Below are 19,944 nucleotides of genomic sequence, written 5' to 3' on the forward strand. Positions count from 1 at the left end.
AAAATTTCAAAAACCTGTTTTAGGAAGACACATCATCACTTATGTACTATCTAGTATTCTTGTCAACAATATTTTATCTAAATCTAATCATGATGAAACAATCAGAAAAATCCAAATTGAGAACAATCTGTAAAAGGAATGGTCTTTGTTTTGTTACATATATACATATACTATATATGTAAATATATATCCCCAAAGCCGACCTTGAGAAGGAAATTCACTGAGCCATTCCTTACAAGTGTTCCCAGGAGAAACAGGAAAGTGAGAGGTCAAGTCAGTCCAAGAAGAATAAAGAGGCCAAGCCCAGCTGCATATCAGCAATCTCACAGAGAGAGCTGCCTCAGTCCCTCGAGGGCAAGTAGATGACCTCAGAGTTGTCCCATCAGTTGCTGCTTGGGAGCCACACTTTCGGCTCATCCTTGCACTTCATGCAATCCGTGAGCCCCACAGGCAGAGCAGGTCCTGGCTGCCTAAGGTTATTCCCTATGAGAGAAGCAGATCTGGGTTCCCACAACACAGTCTCTGCTGCAACTACATAGAAGCCTTCATTCATGATTGGATTAGGGGGAAGGGCAGGTGGCTATAAAGGTTATTACTCAGACAACAACTACAGTTTTTAAATGAGCAGTACATTAAATATTTAATTTTATTGTTAAATTTTGAATGTGATAATTATGTCATGCTTATGTAGAAGAATATCCATGTACTTATAAGATACATACTGAAGTATTTAGGACAAAAATGCCATGTCTAAACTTGTTCTCAAATATCTTCACAAAAAAAGTAATATTGATGTGTAGGTGTGAGTATATGAATGTATATACACACATTTAGTATGTATACATGTATGTAGACAGATTAAAACAGAGGAAAATATGAAAAAATGTAAACAAATGGTGACTCTAAGTAAAAAGATATATAGATATTTATTGCACTATTATTTTAACCTGTAAGTTTAAAATTTTTCAAAACAAATAGTAGGAGAAAAAAAATAGCCCTTGTCATGGTAACCGTTTTTCAAGAAAAGTTGTATTTAAGATCAAACCAGGTGAGGTGGTTCATGCCTGTAATCCCAGTGCTTTGGGAGGCCAAGACAGGAGGATCACTTGACCTCAGGAATTTGAGACCAGCCCTGATAACATAGTGAAACCTGTCGCTACAGAAAATTTAAAAATTAGCTTGGCATGGTAACCTGTAGCCCCAGCTACACAGGAGGATGAGGTGGGAGGGTCGCTTGAGCCTGAGAGGTCGAGGCTGCAGTGAGCCATGGTCATGCCACTGCACTCCAGCCTCAGTGCTTTTATAAGTGTTCTTATATAAGCAATTAATTGCTTATATAAGATTTATATAGCTATTTTTTTTTTGAGATAGGGTAGGCAATACTCTGGTAACAAACCATCCACAAATCTCAGTGAATAAAAACATAAAATCCTTGCATATTGCATTAAGTTGCATTGAAAACCCAGTAAGAAAATTGTTGTAAATAAAAGGAATAAAAATGGGAAAAATGAAGTCCTTAAGATTATATCAGGAAAAATTGTCTATTGACTTCTTGACAACAACAGGACTTATTTATTTATTCATTCTACTTATTTATTTATTTGTTGAGACAGCGTCTCTCTCTGCAGCCCATGCTGGAGTGCACTGGTGTGATCTTGGCTCACTGCAGCCTTTACCTCCGGAGCTCAAGTGATCCTCTCATTTCAGCCTCCCAAGTAGCTGGGACCACAGGCGCGCCACCCCACCTGGTTAATTTTTGTATTTTGTGTAGAGACAGGGTTTTGCCAGGTTGCCCAATCTAGTCTCGAACTCCTGGGCTCAAGCCATCTATCCACCTGGGCCTTACAAAATGCTGGGATTATAGATGTGGGCCACTGCGTCCAGCCAGGACTTCTGATTTCTTTACTGTTTATTAGAGGGTGGACCCTATTCCCTCCAATCATAACTCACTTTTTAAAGCAGTGATTCTCAGCCCTTTGGGTTTCAAATTTTTGGTAGCCTATTTAAAGAAGAGGTTTAAGATACCCAAAATATCGCTAATCAGGTCTTGGATCATTACAGTGCACATACTTCCACTGTATAATTCTGTCCCAGAGTGTCTGAAATGTATCCATAACAACTGGTCAGCTCCATGTAACTAACTGCTTCAGTGGAAATTATTGTCTTGACCTCATTCCTTTACACTTAAAAAAACAGATTTCTCATATGTTCCAGAAAATATGCCATCTTTATTTAGCACTATGCAGCTCATCTCTTACTTGTAGCAAGTTGTACCCAGTCTACATAATTTCTATAACCTACTACTCCATCCAGCAGTTATTTTTGACCAGCATTGCTGCAATAATGCATATACTTGTTTAAGCAAAAGTTAATCTTACACATTGTTTTTGACAATACCACTGTTTCACAGATATTTCCTGTTCTGTCTCCTTACATCCATATGGTAAGATTGTACATGCTGGTCCCCTTGTGGTGGGGTTAGGTGACCAGTTCTAGCACTTGTCACCCATAAGTGATGAGTAGAAGTGACAAACCACTTCTGGGCCAGAGTATTTAAATGTTGATGGCAAACCCACCACATTTCTCTCTTTTGCTTCCAGCACAGTGACCCATGATTTTCAAGGTGGTGGCTGCTTTGTTAGATGAATTCCTGAGCGACCATAAGCAGAGATCTCCTAATGACCCATGATGGGTAGTGTGAGGAAGTATGAGCCATCTAGTGGAGCAAGAAATAGTGCCTGTATAAGCACTGAGATTTGAGGATGGTTTGTTACCACAGAATTGCCTACCTTATCCTGACTGATCATCAGATTTAATAATATACCTCTGACTGGTGTTGGCTCCATCATACACCAGGGAAACAGCTGTTGTCTAGTATTTATATTGCTTAAACATGTAACTCAAAACCCCTGGTTTAAATGAACTCCTGAGTGCATTATGCATAATATTTGTATAATTGGCTTTTGTAAACAAGACATTGCTATAGTTCTTTACATAATTACGCTAATATTAGATAGATTATTCTTCATTTATCTTTATCTGTTCTGAGCAACTGAAAGAGGAAAGATTTGCTATGAGAACATGTAAATATAGTATCATGAAAAGAAAAGAAAAAGCTCTGTTTTGTGGAAGGCATTAGTCCCCTTTGTTAGTCAAATGAAGAGAGACTATTTATTATACTTTAATCTTAAGGAATCCAAGATTGCTAAACTAATGGATAACATGTGACTAAGGAATGAATTAGTTGAACTTTTATTCTATGAGTTGCCACCATGAACTGTGTAATTATAGCCAGGTCCTTTAAATGCTTTGAATGTTTTTCATGTGTGGATAAGATTATTTCAGACCCACCAGGCCTTGAAGAAGGATCAAAGTCTTGTCAGACCTTTTGCCTAAAATTGAAAATATCATGTTACTTGGATTATTTATTTATCCCTGCACCTTGTTTCAAAAAAGATTTTAAGTAAATGGCATATTATTATTTTATTAACATGTTAAAAAAATCCATAAGAGGATTATAGAGTTTTTCCCTATCCTACTTCTCAGTGTTTTAAGCATACTGTAGAATTTATTCACTCATGAATTTGATACAAACTAAAGTGAAAATCTCTTCTCTAGAACCTCATAATGCATAGAAAGCACAGTAACACGTTCAGAGAAAGAGGAAAATCAAATTTAGAGGAAGCTCTTGTTTGAGTTTCTGCCACAATGAGTTTCCCCCACAATGAGTTTCCCATTCTAGATATTAAAATAATAGTATGTACCCCAGATAAAATACTCAAGTTTCTGTATATTAAGATTATGACTTGATTATATGTATCTTAGATTCAGAGCATGCACAAAAAATGATATCTTTTTCACCAACTAGTAGAAAAAAATTCAAAATAATGTTATGATTTTAATCTTCCACGATATGTATGTAATCTAAAATATCAAAACATCACTGACTTTGCATTATAATTAAATATAAAAGGTGACTGACTAAATACAAATTAAAAAAAAAAATTGAGACAAGGTCTCACTCTGTCACCCAAGGTGGTAAGCAGTAGTGCAAACACAGCTCACTGCAGCACTGACCTCCTGGGCTCAAACTCTCCTCCCATCTCAGCCTCCCGGGTAGCTGAGATCACAGATACACACCATCACACCCAGGTAATTTTTTTTTAAGTAAGGACAAAATCTCACTATGTTGTCCAGGTTCCAAATAAATTTTAACAGCTTAATTTTAACTATTCAAAAACTAAGCAAATACCTGAAAATTATTTCTTCTGAAAAACACATACTAAATAAAAATCTACTATACTTAAGGATTTTCAGAGGTCTTCATAAATATTAACTCATAAATTCTTGTGGCTTTCCCAATTGTCACGTCTTCTTTCACGAAATATTTTGTAAATTTTTACTATGGTATTGGACAGAGCATGAACCTCAGAATTGCCCAAATCTGAGTTCACCGACTTAATCAAGCACATGTTATTAAAATATAACCTTGAATAATTTATAAATTTAAACTGAAGAGCTTCATCTTCAACATTTCTAAATTATGGGTGTTATAAACAATAAATCAGGTTATTCCTTTACATTTAATAACTAGCACCCCACACTGTGATAAGTGTCAGTAATGCAAGAGTACAGTAATATATAGGCAAAGCACCAACCAGAAATTAAGTATCTGTTGAACTTCTCTCTACTTTCCTTTTCCCTCAACCAATTCCTGAATAAATGTAGGGAGAAACAGGAACGTTTTAAGAAATCTTCTTCAACTAATATGAAATAGGATATCTGAAGACTCACCCTTCTGTCTTTCTAGTCTACAGTTTGTTCCACAGCTATTTTTGTGACTAAAGATACCAAAATTAGACATTAGTTTTATCTCTAAATTTCAAGGCAGTTGTTAAGAACTATGATTAAACTACCAAAATAAAGAAACGTAGAGGAATAATGAACATTGACTACAAACTAAATGGATTGTCACATATTCTATCTGGTGGTTTGAGAGACTGCTTCTCACGCACTGTAATTCAATGGAAAAAATACCATATACAAAATGATTACTTAGTAAGAAAAATTCAAACTTAAAATGAGTTGTCAATGTGATGTCCCATGTTAGAAATGAATAGTAAAATGTGTGCGAAGGGCTAAGTAAGGCATTTTTCCCTTTTTCTCTTTTAAAAAGTACTACAAAAGAGCAGTTTTTTGGGTTAAAAAAATTAATCAAAATTGCTAAATCAGTGATGCTTTCAGAAGTTTCCTGTTTTTGACATCAGAGTCATATTATAATGCTCTATTTCCTGTTTCCTCATCTAAATAGAATTTTGCTTCAGGTAATTTTTTATCTGAACTTCTGTTTGTAGAAACCAGGGACATTTATTGAATTGTTTCTTGCTGGGTATTTGATCTTAACAAAGCATTTAAATGGTACTGATGCCCTGGCTTGAGCAATGGAGCATCCCAGACTTTCAGTTAGTTGCACACAGTACACACACAACTCATTTGAGTTACAGCTAAATGCAATTACAGGCCTCAGAGCTAATACACAGATCACCTCTTATTTAAGGCAATTCACTTTTGAATTGGTTAACCTTTAATTGTTTATAAAATAATAAGATGGGAAACAAAGTTGCTACCTAACATGTTAGTCTCCCCAAATAAACACTTATTTAAAGGTTCATTTGTTAATCAAGTATCTGGAACTTGAAATACATTTTTATGAAAGGAAATAAATTTTAGGTGATGATTAGGTTTTTATCAAGAGCTGAAGTTTTTAACAATGAACAGGGAGAGATACTGTGGCAAAACAGTAATTGAATAAAACATACATTCAATAAAATGATATGAAAAATCGATGTTTCACATTTATCCTGAGTCAAATATAAAGAGAATTAAATTGAGGATGACAAAATGTAGTTTCTAATCATTGTTCCACCACTATTTGACCTTGAGCAAATTGCCTGGGGACCACATTTGGTAGACAGATGAGGATATACACTTTCTTTTAAATACTAGAGAATTAGCTTAAGTGCTCTCATTTGACAACTTGCTCAGTATTTCATAAACGCCAGGAAATTAACTCAAATCCTTTGATGAGCTGCATTTTCTGTGTTCAATTTGTATAAATTCAATAAATATTTACTGAAAGTCCTCCATATGCTGGGTATGTGTCTTAGCAAAATAGTTTTAAAGTACATTATGAAAGATCTGATGCTCAATAGTATATCATTAGTGAAATGCACATTAAAATCTAAATGAGGTATCACTATATATCCACTGGATTGTCTAATATTTTAAAGTTGTCGGTATTAAATATTGGGAAAAATGTGGAGCAGCTGAAACACTCACACATTGCTAGTGGGAGATTAAAATGGTGCAGCACTTTGTAAAGCTAAACATATATTTACTATACTACCCAATAATACCACTAAGTATTTACCAAGAGAAAACAATTGTCTACACAAAGACTTGTACATGAATGTTCACAGCAGCTTTATTCATCATAGCTAAAAACTGGAAACAACTAAAAAACATATAAGTAAATTGATGAGCAAATTGTGGTATATCAATTTAATGGGATACCATCCAACAATGAAATAAATCAATGAACGATAACACTGATGACATGAATAATCTCAAAATCATTATCCTATGTTAATGAAGCCAGACACAAATGAGTATTTCGTATATTATTTTATTTGCATAAAAATGTATAACAGGAAAATCTAATCTATAATGGCAAAAAGTAGATTCGTGGTTGTCTGAGCTAAGGGGTAGAGGAAGATTGACGGACTGCAAAGTGCAAAAGGGAACTCCTTGGGGGTGATGGAAATAGTCTATATCCTGATTAGCAAGATGGTTACATACATGTATACCTTTCTCAAAACTCATAGAACATACACTTAAAATGTGCAGTGCTGGCCGGGTGCAGTGGCTCACACTGTAATCCCAGCACTTTGGGAGGCCGAGGCGGGTGGATCACCTGAGCTCAGGAGTTCAAGACCAGCTTGGCCAACATGGTGAAACCCCATCTCTACAAAAATACAAAACTTAGCCAGGTGTGCTGGCGGGTGCCTGTAATCCCAGCTACTTGGCAGGCTGAGGTGGGGGAATCACTTGAACCCAGGAGGTGGAAGTTGCAGTGAGCAGAGATTGTGCCATTGCACTCCAGCCTGAGCAACAGAGAGAGACTCCATCTCAAAAATAAACAAATAAACTAAATAAATAAAATGTGCAGTGCTTCAGTTTTCTGAAGATTTCCAGGAGCTTCGGGGGGATTAAACAACCTTTGAGGTAATGACAGGAATTTGAGTTGAGAAACCACCAGGGATGTCACAAAGGGATTTTCAGAACCCATGAAATCAATTCACAAGAGAAAGGGAACACTTTCATCTTTTAAGAAGTCTGCTTACAGTAATACCAGTCATGTACGAACTTGAAAGAGAGGCTTTTCCCAGACTTTCAAATGCCAGAGCTGCCAAAATCTGAGTTTGGCAAAAATGAGGAGGGCAGGGGGTCAAGTAAGAGATGTGAAGCCAACCAGCCTTTCCACTGCCTCCCAGACTGCAGGTTCCCACCTGCTTCTCTGCAAAGCTTTAATTACTAAATTGAGACCCTCTGACCCTATTGCCTAATGGTCATGGGGGCTGTTGGAAATGTCATTCAGTAGCAGGAAAATGTTTCCCCATTGAATAAATTTTAAAGGGAAAAGTGAGAGAGAAAAATGAAGTAGTGTCTTAATTACACTATGTTTGCTATGCTAGTACAACTTCCAGACAAACAAGTAACACTACCAATCACCCTCACTCTCCTCCTCTCTGGTTCCAATCGGATTGCCTAAAAAAAAAACTCTTGATGCTTCTACCATCTCAGTCAATCAATTTCATAAAACTGCAGATGCTGGTGCTCCTTGCTTTGAAGGATGTATGTGGGGAGAGGGAGATGTTACAAATTAAAATGGTGGGGAAGGAGTTTTAAGAAGAGCAAATAGAAACTGTGCACATGTAAATACATAAGTAGCAGTTAATAGTGTTAAGAAGCATCAGCCTTTCCTTGTTCCACTGAGCACAGTGATAAGGACCTAAATCTCCTGACATGAAATAGTAAAGACTCAATACCACTCCATCCAAAATGGAATCCACTCTCTAGGAAGAAAGAGGAAGAAAGGATAGATTGAGGAAATTGATGGATGGAAGGGGTGAAAAAAGAAGCTAGCAAAGAAAGCAAAAGAAATTCCTAGATTTCCATCTGAGACAGATTCTATTTGGGCTAGCTGGTGACATGATGAAAAAGTTTTTAAATGTTTGCACCATTTTCTGGACCCCAAATGCCACTCTCCAGAGATACTGTGTAGCCCAACTGACCAACCCAGAAGATCTGAGCTCTTCACAATATTGATCCCGGAACCCAGACTTTCTGTTTCATGAAGGACCAGAACTTGGTATCATGCATATGTATTATTAACCCTTTAACTACTAAAGACCATGTTTCTTGTGAACATTTTTATTATCACTGAAATCACTGAAGGAGTTAAGTTGCCTCCTTTGAATCTTATCAGGTGACACATCCCACAAAAAATGTCAGTTAGTAGCTTACTAGAAAAGTAACTAGAGATAATTTGAACCAAGACAGAACTTATAACAAGTGGATAATGGAACAGTAGTAATTCCAGAGTTTGCTGTGGAATAGAAAATCATTTCAAAAGAAATTTCTAAGAGGAAAATATTTCTTTTAACTAGGGCATAGAAAAATATACAAATGAAATTTTTTTTTCCCTCTAACTGAATCTAAAAGGAGTTATGGTGCCTTGATAGCCACTGGCTATTTAAGCTAAAGGGAACAGTGTACATGGTTTATTTTCACTCTTCTGCAGCATTTAAATTCTGTGTGAGTGTGTGTGCATGCACATATGCGTGTATGCATTAGACTTGTTAGATTGCTCTTATTTTCCCCAAAAGGCACCAACTGGTAAAATGTACAGGCTTTTCAGTAGGACACACCACCTGATTCTTACAACACACACACACACACACACACACACACACACACACACACTCCACACTGTCTTCTTATGGTTTAGTTTGGATTTTGCTACTTTTAAACATTTCCAGTCTTTCAGTCTGTAGCTTCTTTCCTTTAGATAATTTACATTTTATTTGCAATATGTTTTACATTATTTAATCACCATTTTTTAAGTCATTGTTGTAGGGACATTTAAGGCCAGGCCAACCTCATGCATAAAAAGATTCAGTAAGAGATTTGCTCTCCTGTGCTTCCCACCACATCTGGGTCAGGCCCCTGCAAAGCAAGGTCATGGGAATGTGGCTGCTGTCTGAGTTGTTCCTTTTCTAGCCCTTAGGGACATGAAGGTCCTTTTGGACATTGAGTTGAAGAAGGTAGTAGTATTTATAACAAATCTAAATGGATTCATATCATTCTTACCCACACTATTTTAAAACTTCTTTTAAAAGTCAGGCTGAGCTCCTATGGCAAGTGGTCACTTTGTTCATACTGACATTTTTTAGAAAATACCTTAGGGTCTCATGTTAGTAAGAAATAGATTGCAAGAACTTTGAGAAAGGAACACAGCTAAGGAAGGGGTAAAAGAAAGATGAACTGAAATTAAAAACAAATGTTTTCTGTAAAATTTGTTTAAAAGGTAGAGATACCAAGAAATCAAGGCGGAAACATGTCTTGTTGCGTTCTTGCTTTCACTTCATTTTCTCATATGCATGATATAGAGAAATCAACCACTAATAAGAAGGAAACCACTTACTATGACATATTATTTTTAACTCATGAAACATTCATAGTGCTTCATATCTCAAAAATATATTTTACATCTTTGCAAATTGAGCACCTTTGCTACTGTTTGTCTAGCAATAGGCCCATGGTACCCCCAAAGTTAACAGCAGGAAAGTATGCAATGAAAGACAATATTATAAACTAAAAAGTAATAAGAAATGATAATAAAACTAATCAGAATCTACCTTTATTTGGTTCCAAAAACTCCTTTCTCCTTACTATTTTATTTACCCCAGTGATACATGTTTCATATTCTCCATATCAGGAATTGACATATTCTCCCTGAAATGGTTAGGCTTTTTGTCCCCACCCAAATCTCATCTTGAATTGTAATCCTCATAATCCCCACCTGTCATGGGAGGGACCTGGTGGGAAGTGATTGAATCATGGGGTGGTTTTCCCCATGCTGTTCTTGTGATAGTGAGTTCTTACGAGATCTAATAGTTTTATAAGTGTCTGGCATTTCCTCTGCTGGCACATTCTTTCTCCTGCCGCCCTGTAAAGAGGTCCCTTCTGCCATGATTGTAAGTTTCCTGAGGCCTCCCCAGGCATGTGGAACTGTGAGTCAATTAAATCTCTTTTCTTTATAAATTACCCAGTCTTGGATATTTCTTCATAGCAGCATGAGAACGGACTAATACACTCCCCTTATCTCATTTTTAATGATAAGGTCGAATTCTAATCCCATTAGTGAGAGACAGGACTAGCTGGATTTCCTAGGCTGACTAAGAATTCCTAAGCCTAGCTGGGGAAGATGACCACACCCACCTTTAAACACAGGGCTTGTAACTCAGCTCACACCCGACCCATTAGGTAGTAAAGAAAGCTCACTAAAATACCAATTAGGCTAAAAAAGAAATAGTCAAATCATCTATCACCTAAATGCACAGGGGGAGGGACAATGATCAGGATATAAACCCAGGCACTCGAGCCAGATTGGGAAACCCCTTTGGTCCCCTCCCGTTGTATGGGAGCTGTTTTCACTCTATTAAATCTTGCAACTGCACACTTTTCTGGACTGTGTTTGTTCTGGCTCGAGCTGAGCTTACACTCGCCATCCACCACTGCTGATCGCCACTGTTGCAGACCTGCCGCTGACTTCCACCCCTCCGGATCTGGAAGGATGTCCGCTGCACTTCTGATCCAGAGAGGCACCCAATGCCGCTTCTGATTGGGCTAGAGGCTTGCCATTGTTCCTGCATGGCTAAGTGCCTGGGTTCGTCCTAATCGAGCTGAACACTAGTGGCTGGGTTCCACGGTTCTCTTCCGTGACCCACAGCTTCTAATAGAGCTATAACACTCACCACATGGCCCAAGGTTCCATTCCTTGGAATCCCTGAGGCCAAGAACCCCAGGTCAGAGAACAAAAGGCTTGCTGCCATCTTGGGAGCAGCTGCCACCATCGTGGGAACTCTAAATACAAAGACCCGCCAGTAACACTAGCATCACGGAATTGAGGAATTACAAGTGGTAGAGGAATTTTAATGCCATCTAGTGTTTCCATGTGTATGAACCATACTGCAGGCCACTGCTCAAACCCACCTTTAGCTCAAGCTGTTTTCTTCATTCTCACTCCCCACTGCTTTGTAGGGAAGCCACTGTAGCTGGCACAATGGCCCATTGACTGGATGAGGGATTGGTAACTAGCCCAAGAAGAGCTCATCCCTAGGCTGTGTTGAAATAATTAATTGGGAAACCATCAAACTGAGGTGGCTCTAGCCCCCTGAGTTCCTACATGCGAACTCAAACCCAACTCAGAGGGAATGGTCATAGCCTAGGAAAATGGAACTTAAGCTTAATCAATCAGAAACTGCCAACTAACCTCTAACTAGGGACTTTAAGGCTACTTTGGCCAATCAAATATTTATCAAATATTTTCTTTGTCTTGTTTCCGAGAACACCTAATAAAACTTTTTCCCTTATTCCCCTTCAGTGGAGCCCAACCTGGTTGTGGTTTGGCACTGTCAATTCATGAATCACTGTCTACTCAAATAAACTCTTTAAAATGTTAATGTGCTTAAGTTTATCTTTTAACAGCTGGCAGCCTCCTAGGAGGAGGTGTGGTTCAACAAGCTGTGCTCAGTGGAGGCAAAGGTATGTAGCTAAGCCTGCCAGACTCACATGTTCTGGAATTTTCCCCAGAGAACTCAGTGACTAACCAGTCAGTTGCAAGAGAATAATGAAGTAGACCTACAGATAAAAGCTACGATTCCATGAGAAAAAGATCACGCTGGCCATGATAGACAGAGAAAAGAAAAATCTAGGGATACCTGGAATCTTGACAAATTTTCTAGTCCTAGATTCATTACAAAAATTTTTCTAATACCACTTTCCCCATTCCTAAAGAAGCTCAAGTAGGTTTCTGTTTACTCACAAGCAAAGGAGAACACCTAGCATCCTTTCTATCCTTCATCATTCCCTACAACGTCCTTGCCCAGTGGTCATGCACAGGTTTAAATATCTCTAGTAATAATTTACCACTCAGTTTATCCCAAGACATCTCTAAGTAATTACGTTATAAAGCCATTGGTTATAATGAGTGAGCCTTTCAACCTCTGAATCTTTATTCTCTGGCTACTTAAAGCACTGTGAGACTCAGTATCCTCTCATTATTCTGATCCCTCTCAATTGTAAATGTCCCAGTTGATCTGTAACGTTCCTCAAATTGAGGCTTCCAGAGCTGAAAACAATGGTCCATGTGTGGTGTGACCAACACAGATGGCCTGGATTATCGTCATCCTTGTTCTGTGTAATTTATTACAAGTACTTTACCTGACTGTGTTAGAGTTTTTTCTCAGCCCCATTAAATTGTTGCATTATTTAAACTTCTTGTTAATTAAAAGCAGTATTAGAAATGAGTTGGAGATAACCCACATGTTCTTACCTTGCACCTATACAGTTGGTTTTTCAGATTCAGGATCAGGATGTCATATTTGTAAGTTAAACTTCATTTTTGCTAGGCTAAATTTTTCGTTTCCAGCCTTCCATCAAATACCACTGACCACCCACCCCACCCTCCTATGATCATCACTTCCTCTAAATTGCTGCAACAAATGTATCTATTTCACTCATTTGGTACATCTCTTATACTACCTAATCAAGTTAGTCATCTTGTAATGAACGTTGGTTCCAAACTATAGAGCATACATATCTTGTTTTCAGAACCTATAGAATGCCACACACAAGATCTTTATTGGTAACTAGTAATGATCAAAAATGAGAAATGTAGGCATATTCAATAGATCCTACATTGTTTTTCTAATCACAGCCTGTGAGCTTTCAGATATGTTACTGGGGCAATTTCAGCATTGGGTCTGATTTGTGAAACCTAGTACATTCTTTCCCCTCCTTATAGAGGATGAGTAGATAATCCTTTTGAAATGTTAGTGGATAATGTATAACTTCAATTGCTGGTCTTTTGGGTGTCTTTAGCATCTTTTTAATACATTTCTACTACACACTTCTAAAATAGACAGTGTCTGTCACAGGCAGTTGAGAAGCGCCATTTGGCTTGAGCTTTCAATGTTTGAAAAGCCTCAGATTAGTGATGTTATACCTAAGAAACCACCTTTGCAAAAATTGTATCAGTAAGAAAATACTGGCAGTTGGGGAGATCCGATCTAGCCACCCAGCTTTTGCCTTTACCCTTCAAGCTGTCCTTAGTCATTCCTGGACTTGGGCGAAGCTAACTTTGGGTAACATTTAGTTTACAGTTTAAGTGATAATAGTCCTTCCCATAAACTCAACTGCCTTTGTAAAGCAAAGGAAAGACCACCAGGCTAAGAGGATAGAAGAGCCTGAATTCTGCCAAGGTGCAGACATAAAGGATTGCTAGCCATTATTCTGGAGATTACAAAATATGCAACTTCCCCAATTACTCCAGCAGATAGCATCACTACTGTAGAACCTATGATTGGCCTTTTGAGATATCTTTTCAGGTTTTTTTGCACGTTTCATAACCAATGGCCCCACCTAAATCCACCAAAAACTAGCTTCTGTGGCCCCACCCAGAAGCAACTCAGTGCACAGGAAGACCATTTCCACATCCCTGTGATTGCACCCCCAGCCAATCAGCAGCAAGCACCTATTGCCTCACCACCCCCACCCTTTCCCCAAAACTACCTTTTAAAAACTCTAGCCATAAAATTCGTGGAGAGATTGATTTGAATAATAACTCCATCTCCCACATAGCAATGGCTGGCCTCGTGTAAATTAAACTCTTTTACTGAAATGCCATGGTCTCTGTGAATTGATTTTGTTTGCATAGAAGGCAGGAAGAACCCACTGGGCAATTACACCTACAGCAGCATAGATACACTAAAATTAAAACATGTCACTCTTAATCTTAAACTTATGACACATTATAACACCACCCCATTTTAAGCATTATAAATAAATATATTTTAACACATCCTTTCATTATTGTATGAATAACAATAATATTACACTACGTTTGGGTTTAAAAACAAAGTGTTAATTTGTCAAATGGTTAGAAATGTATCACAATTTTGTGTCACTCTTTTCTAAAATGTATTTTTCAAAATATTCTGGTTGCATTAGTAAATGGAGATGAGCCAGGCTTTTCTGTCTCTTAGAGGCCCCAGAGGCAAATGAACATCATAATTTCATTACTTAAATGTTCTCCTGATGGTCCTTATTGCTATCCACATGAAACTTATTGTCACTTAACAACAAGGCTTTTTAGTTGCTAATTCCTGTTTGGATTGTTTCTTCCATTTGAAACATCTTTAATGAGCAGCAGTGACTGTGTGAATCACGATGCTACGTTCAGTGGGAAAAAAAAATCTTCATCAACAGCAACATAAATGTGATCCTTTCCCTCAATAAGCTTACCATTCCCACAGATACAACCATACTTAGCTATGGCATGCAATAAAGGATTGAGTATTGTATTTTAGGAGTAAACAAAATTACCCAAGACCAGAAAGAAAAAGACTTAAGTCAGATTCAGAGATATGGGGAAAGTTTGCCAGCCTCATATTTCTACACTATGGGCAATCTTGGCTCTAGCCACAAAGTCTTTTTGGTCCCTTTGCTCCCACTTCCTGATTTTAGCACCACTGTCATTCTTTGTGGCAAAGAGTATTTCTGGCAAACATATATGAGAAGGCACTGCTGTAGCAGGGAGAGGATGCACAGTCACAGTTGCCCCTAATACTTCTACTGCCAAGGTTCCACCCCACTCTGTGCCCCAGGTTGCATGTTCTTTAGTTGTCTCTGTCAAGTGTACTATCTTGCCAGAATCTGGTCCTCCTGGCCAACCCATCCTAAGGGTATACAATATCCTTTCTCCAGGCCAAATTGAACTGATAGAGGGAGGACATAATGCAAATGGAACTTCATTAAAACAAAAGAAGAAAAAAGATCAAAATCGGTAAATGAGCTCTTACTTATTCTAGTGTAACCTTCATAGATCACGTTGACTAAGACACTAAAGGGTACCAAGCCCCCAATTTTGGTTCTTCTACCCTGTCACTTTGGGTGTGTTTTGGGCATATTCATTAGTGAGTGATAAAAGCTGATATTATTTGAAGATAATCACAATTTGCTTACCCACTGTCTTGCATTGTGTTATTCATATTATAGCTCGCATGAAGATGTTACAGAAAAGGGGTACCAATCCAGACCCCAAGAGTTCTTGGATCTTGTGCAAGAAAGAATTCAGGGTGAGTCCACAGAGTAAAGTGAAAGCAAGTTTATTAAGAAAGTAAAGGAATAAGAATGGCTACTCCTTAGAGCAGCCCTGAGGGCTGCTGGTTGCCCATTTTTATGGTTATTTCTTAATGATATGCTAAACGAGGTGTGGATTATTCATGCTTCCCCTTTTTAGACCATATAGGGTAACTTCCCAATGTTGCCATGGCATGTGTAAACTGTCAGGGCACTGGTGGGAGTGCAGCAGTGAGGACGACCTGAGGTCACTCTCATGGTCATCTTGGTTTTGGTGGGTTTTAGCTGGCTTCTTTACTGCAACCCATTTTATCAGTGAGGTCTTTATGATCTGTATCTTGTGCCGACCTACTATTTCATCCTGTGACTTAGAATGCCTTTACTGTCTGGGAATGCAGCCCAGTGGGTCTCAGCCTCATTTTGCCCAGCCCCTATTCAAGATGGAGTTACTCTGGTTCAAACGCCTCTGACAAAATGACTAAGCTGTAACAGTCACCTCCTCCAGCTTCTGGAGCCAGGAAATGGTACATGATCTTACAAAGAAAATATTATGAGCTGAAAAAAAGAAGGATCAAATTTCAGTTTGGATTTCCAGTAGAAATACTTTTTTCCACACAGACTTTAAAATTATATTCTCTATCACATATGCAGAGAATACAGGCAGTAAAGTGAAAGATGCTGAGAGTACACTCAAGTCAGTCAGAGCTTCAGTTTTGCTGGGCCAGTCCTCACGTTAATGATCAAAGACTAAGAATTCTCTGTAGATCCCAAAGTAAACCTTTGACAGTCATGCTGACCAGACACTTAAGGATATATGGATGAGACCAACAACACAGGACACAGAGAAGGATCCATACCATATTGGAGAGAGAGAGTATTATTCTAGATATGTTATCCAAGATTTCTTAGCAGTTCATTAGTGAGACTAAACTAAAAATATCAGAATCCAATGATTTATAGCTTATTATATTTGCATGTAATGGTAAACCATATATATTCACCAATACAGCATTTAATGAAGCACAAGGAACTCTCCTATTACTTCCATAAGAAATTTAGTCAAAGAACTTATTTAAGTCCTGTTCTAGAGAAATATCTAGATGGAATGAAACCTTTTTGACTATTAGATCAGTCTTGATACCCAGTGGAGGTGTATTAATCCAGGTCAGATTTGTCCGTAAATGACAGAATGCCCCAAGTAACAGCTATTTAAGCAAAACTGAAGTTTATTGCTTTCTCATATCTCCATGAACACTCAGATCTGCAATATCCACCAGGGACCCAGACCCCCTCTGTCTTATTACTCAGGCATCTTCAACATGAAATTTCCAACAGGTGGTTGCTTCAGGGAAAAGCTCCAGCTTCAGCCATCATGTCTCTGCATTCTGGCCAGTGAGAAGGAGCAAAAGAAAGGTAAGGCATTATTTTCCTTCTCATTAAGGACTTGCAGTTCACCTGCATCTTCTTCTTGGTCAAACTTAGCTGTATGACCACAACCAGTTACAAGTAAGGATGTACATTTCAGTTCTCTTCCCAGGTAGCCACAAAAGAGAGTCTCTCTCAGGGTGGAGGAAGAGAAAATAAATATTTAAAGCCAAATAGCAGTTTCTCTTGCAGTGACCAAAATTCCCTCTATCTTATATGATTTTGGGCTAACAAAGTATTTTTCTGTTTGGATATATCAGCAGAAAACATTAATGAGAGCTTATTATAGGCCAAGCAAATAACCAAATACTTTAAAAATAGTATTATGGATTAAATTGTGTCTCCCTGAAAAGATAGGTTGAAGTCCTAACCCCTACTACCTCAGAATGTGACCTTCTATGGAAACAGATGTAGGTGCACCTGTAGTCAAGTTAAGGTGAGGCCATTAGGGTGGGCCCTAATCCAATATGATAGGTATCCTAATAAAAAAAAAAAAAAAACAAGGGGATAATTTGAACTCAGACACAGACAAAACATGCACAGAGGGAACAGTGTGTAGAGACACGGAGAAAATGCCATGTGAAGATGGAGGATTGTAGTGTTGCATCTACAAGCCAACCACAAGAAGCTAGGAAGGATTCTCCCTTGTAGGTTTCAGAGGGAGCATGGCTCTGCTGGTGCCTTGATTTGGGACTCCTAGTCTTCAGAACTGTGAGACAATAAATTTCAGTTGTTTTAAGTCACCCAGTTTATGATACTTTATTATAGCAGCTTTAGGAAACTAATAGAAGTCTAGGTCATCTCCAAAATTACTAGATAGAAGCAATAAGTTCTAGTGTTCTATTATGCTGTGGGGTGGATATAGGTAACAATGTATTATCTATATTCAAAAAGATAGAAGGGAAGATTTTGAATGCTCATAACACAAATAAATGATAAATGAGGTGACAGATATCCTAATTATCCTGATGTGATCCTTACACATTGTATATATGTATCAAATATCACTCTGCACCTCATAAATATGTACAATTATTATGTGTCAATAATTTAAAAATTAGCTTATCTCATTTAATTCCCACAACTACCGCTTTGAGAGAGGTACTCTTAGTTTTCCCTTTCTACAAATAAGCACATTAAGGCTCAAAGAATAAAGGAACTTGCCAAGATCTCTTGAACTTTGATTCAGACCCAGTTTTTTCTGATTCCAGAGCCTGACCTCCCAATACACTATACTAACTAAATAACCCAAAGCACATGTTTTTAAGATCTGCATCCTTTCTCAGCTTGAATACCACAAGAGATAACTGTGAAGTGTTATGTACATATTAGATGAGATTAGTACCCCATAGGTCCCCCCATCCTACCCCATAGGTAGCATGATATTGTAACCTATCATCCAAACAGAGACACTTCTGAGAATGACAAAGATGCCTTGATATAGTTTGGATGTATGTACCCACCCAAATCCCATATTGAAATGTAATCCCCAGTGTTGCAGGTGGTGCCTGGTGGGAGGTGATTGGATCATGGGGGCAGATTTCTCATGAATGGTTTAGCACCATTCCCCATGGTACTGTCCTTGCCATAGTAAGTTCTCTTGAGATCTGGTTGTTTAAAAGTATGTGGCAACTCTCTAGCTCTCTTGCTCCTGCTTTGCCTTCTGCCATGACCTTAAGCTTCAAGAGGCCTCCCTAGAAGGAGATACCAGTGTTATGCTTCCTGTACCTCCTGCAGAACCATGAGCCAATTAACCTCTTTTCTTTATAAATTATCCAGTCTCAGGTATTTCTTTATAGCAATGCAAGAATGGATTAATACAATGTTACTTATGATTACATTGGAACAGGAAGCCTAAATGACAACTATCTTGGGCAAACCAGGGCTTACTAACACGCTAATACTTACCATCCACTCTGACTCCTAATCAGAAATGTCACTGTAGCAGACTTACAGAATTCTAATAATTACAGTTAGAAAACATGAAAATACCTTAATTATGCAATAATAATAATAATAATATGGTACCACACAAATAACGTATTATTTCATGAGTAATATATAGAGCACATAAAATAATTACAAAAATGATGTTTAAGGTGATGAATCCTAAAAAAGATATATTTTGATTATTTAGCTGAACATATTAGAGAAGGCTTCCCAACAAAGATTGAGGACACCTGCCTCTGGAAAATTTAAAAAGAGAGAAAGTAAGGTCTAGCTTGTTTGAAACTCTAAATATTAGTCCTCTGTTTGTTACAGCAATGAAGCCAATAACCCAATACTGTGGAGAACGTCACGCATCCAGTTTTTCACAAAAAACAAAAGTACTCCTCTTACAGAGTCATTTCTAAGGTGGAGAAAAAAGTCACTCTTTCCCAGAGATATGTATTGAAAATTATTATCTCTAGTCTCATCCAAATTTGGACTTTAATAATATTAGAAAGGAGTCAGATTACACATCAGGAAGAGCTTTCTAAATTCGAATTTCTGCCATGATAGAGCGTTCTTTTATTATTTCTAAGACAGCTGGGTACCCTTGGAAGTCACCTCGCCTGGACTGTAACCAAATAATAATGAAACACAACAATTCTACAAAGGCTTAGCATATGAGCTACATAATTATATAATTTGATAAAAAGCTCAAATTAGGGCTCTCTGTATTTGTGAAAGTCCAGTTCCCATAGCCTCTGTCTGGGGCTAAGACAGACTCAATAAAACTATTTTTGCACATGTGAATATGCACTTCAACAAACTAAATACTGTATAATCTGACTAAACTGTAGGGTTCTAAAATGTTAACTTTATTCACCTCTGCATGGGAGGATTGTCAGTGATTTTATGTCAGTCTCTTTCTTTGTTGAGTTTTCTCATTGAGAATAAAATATTTTGAAATTATATTAAATATTCATGAAATTAAGAAAACGTTCCTTAAAAAAGATCATCAAAAATATGTATAGAATGAGCCTATATCAGTTATCTATTGGTGTATAACAAATAATGCCAAAACCTAGTGGCCTAAAAAAATAAATT

The sequence above is a fragment of the Nomascus leucogenys genome, chromosome 17 (genome assembly GCF_006542625.1).
Source record: "Nomascus leucogenys isolate Asia chromosome 17, Asia_NLE_v1, whole genome shotgun sequence".
NCBI lineage: Eukaryota > Metazoa > Chordata > Mammalia > Primates > Hylobatidae > Nomascus > Nomascus leucogenys.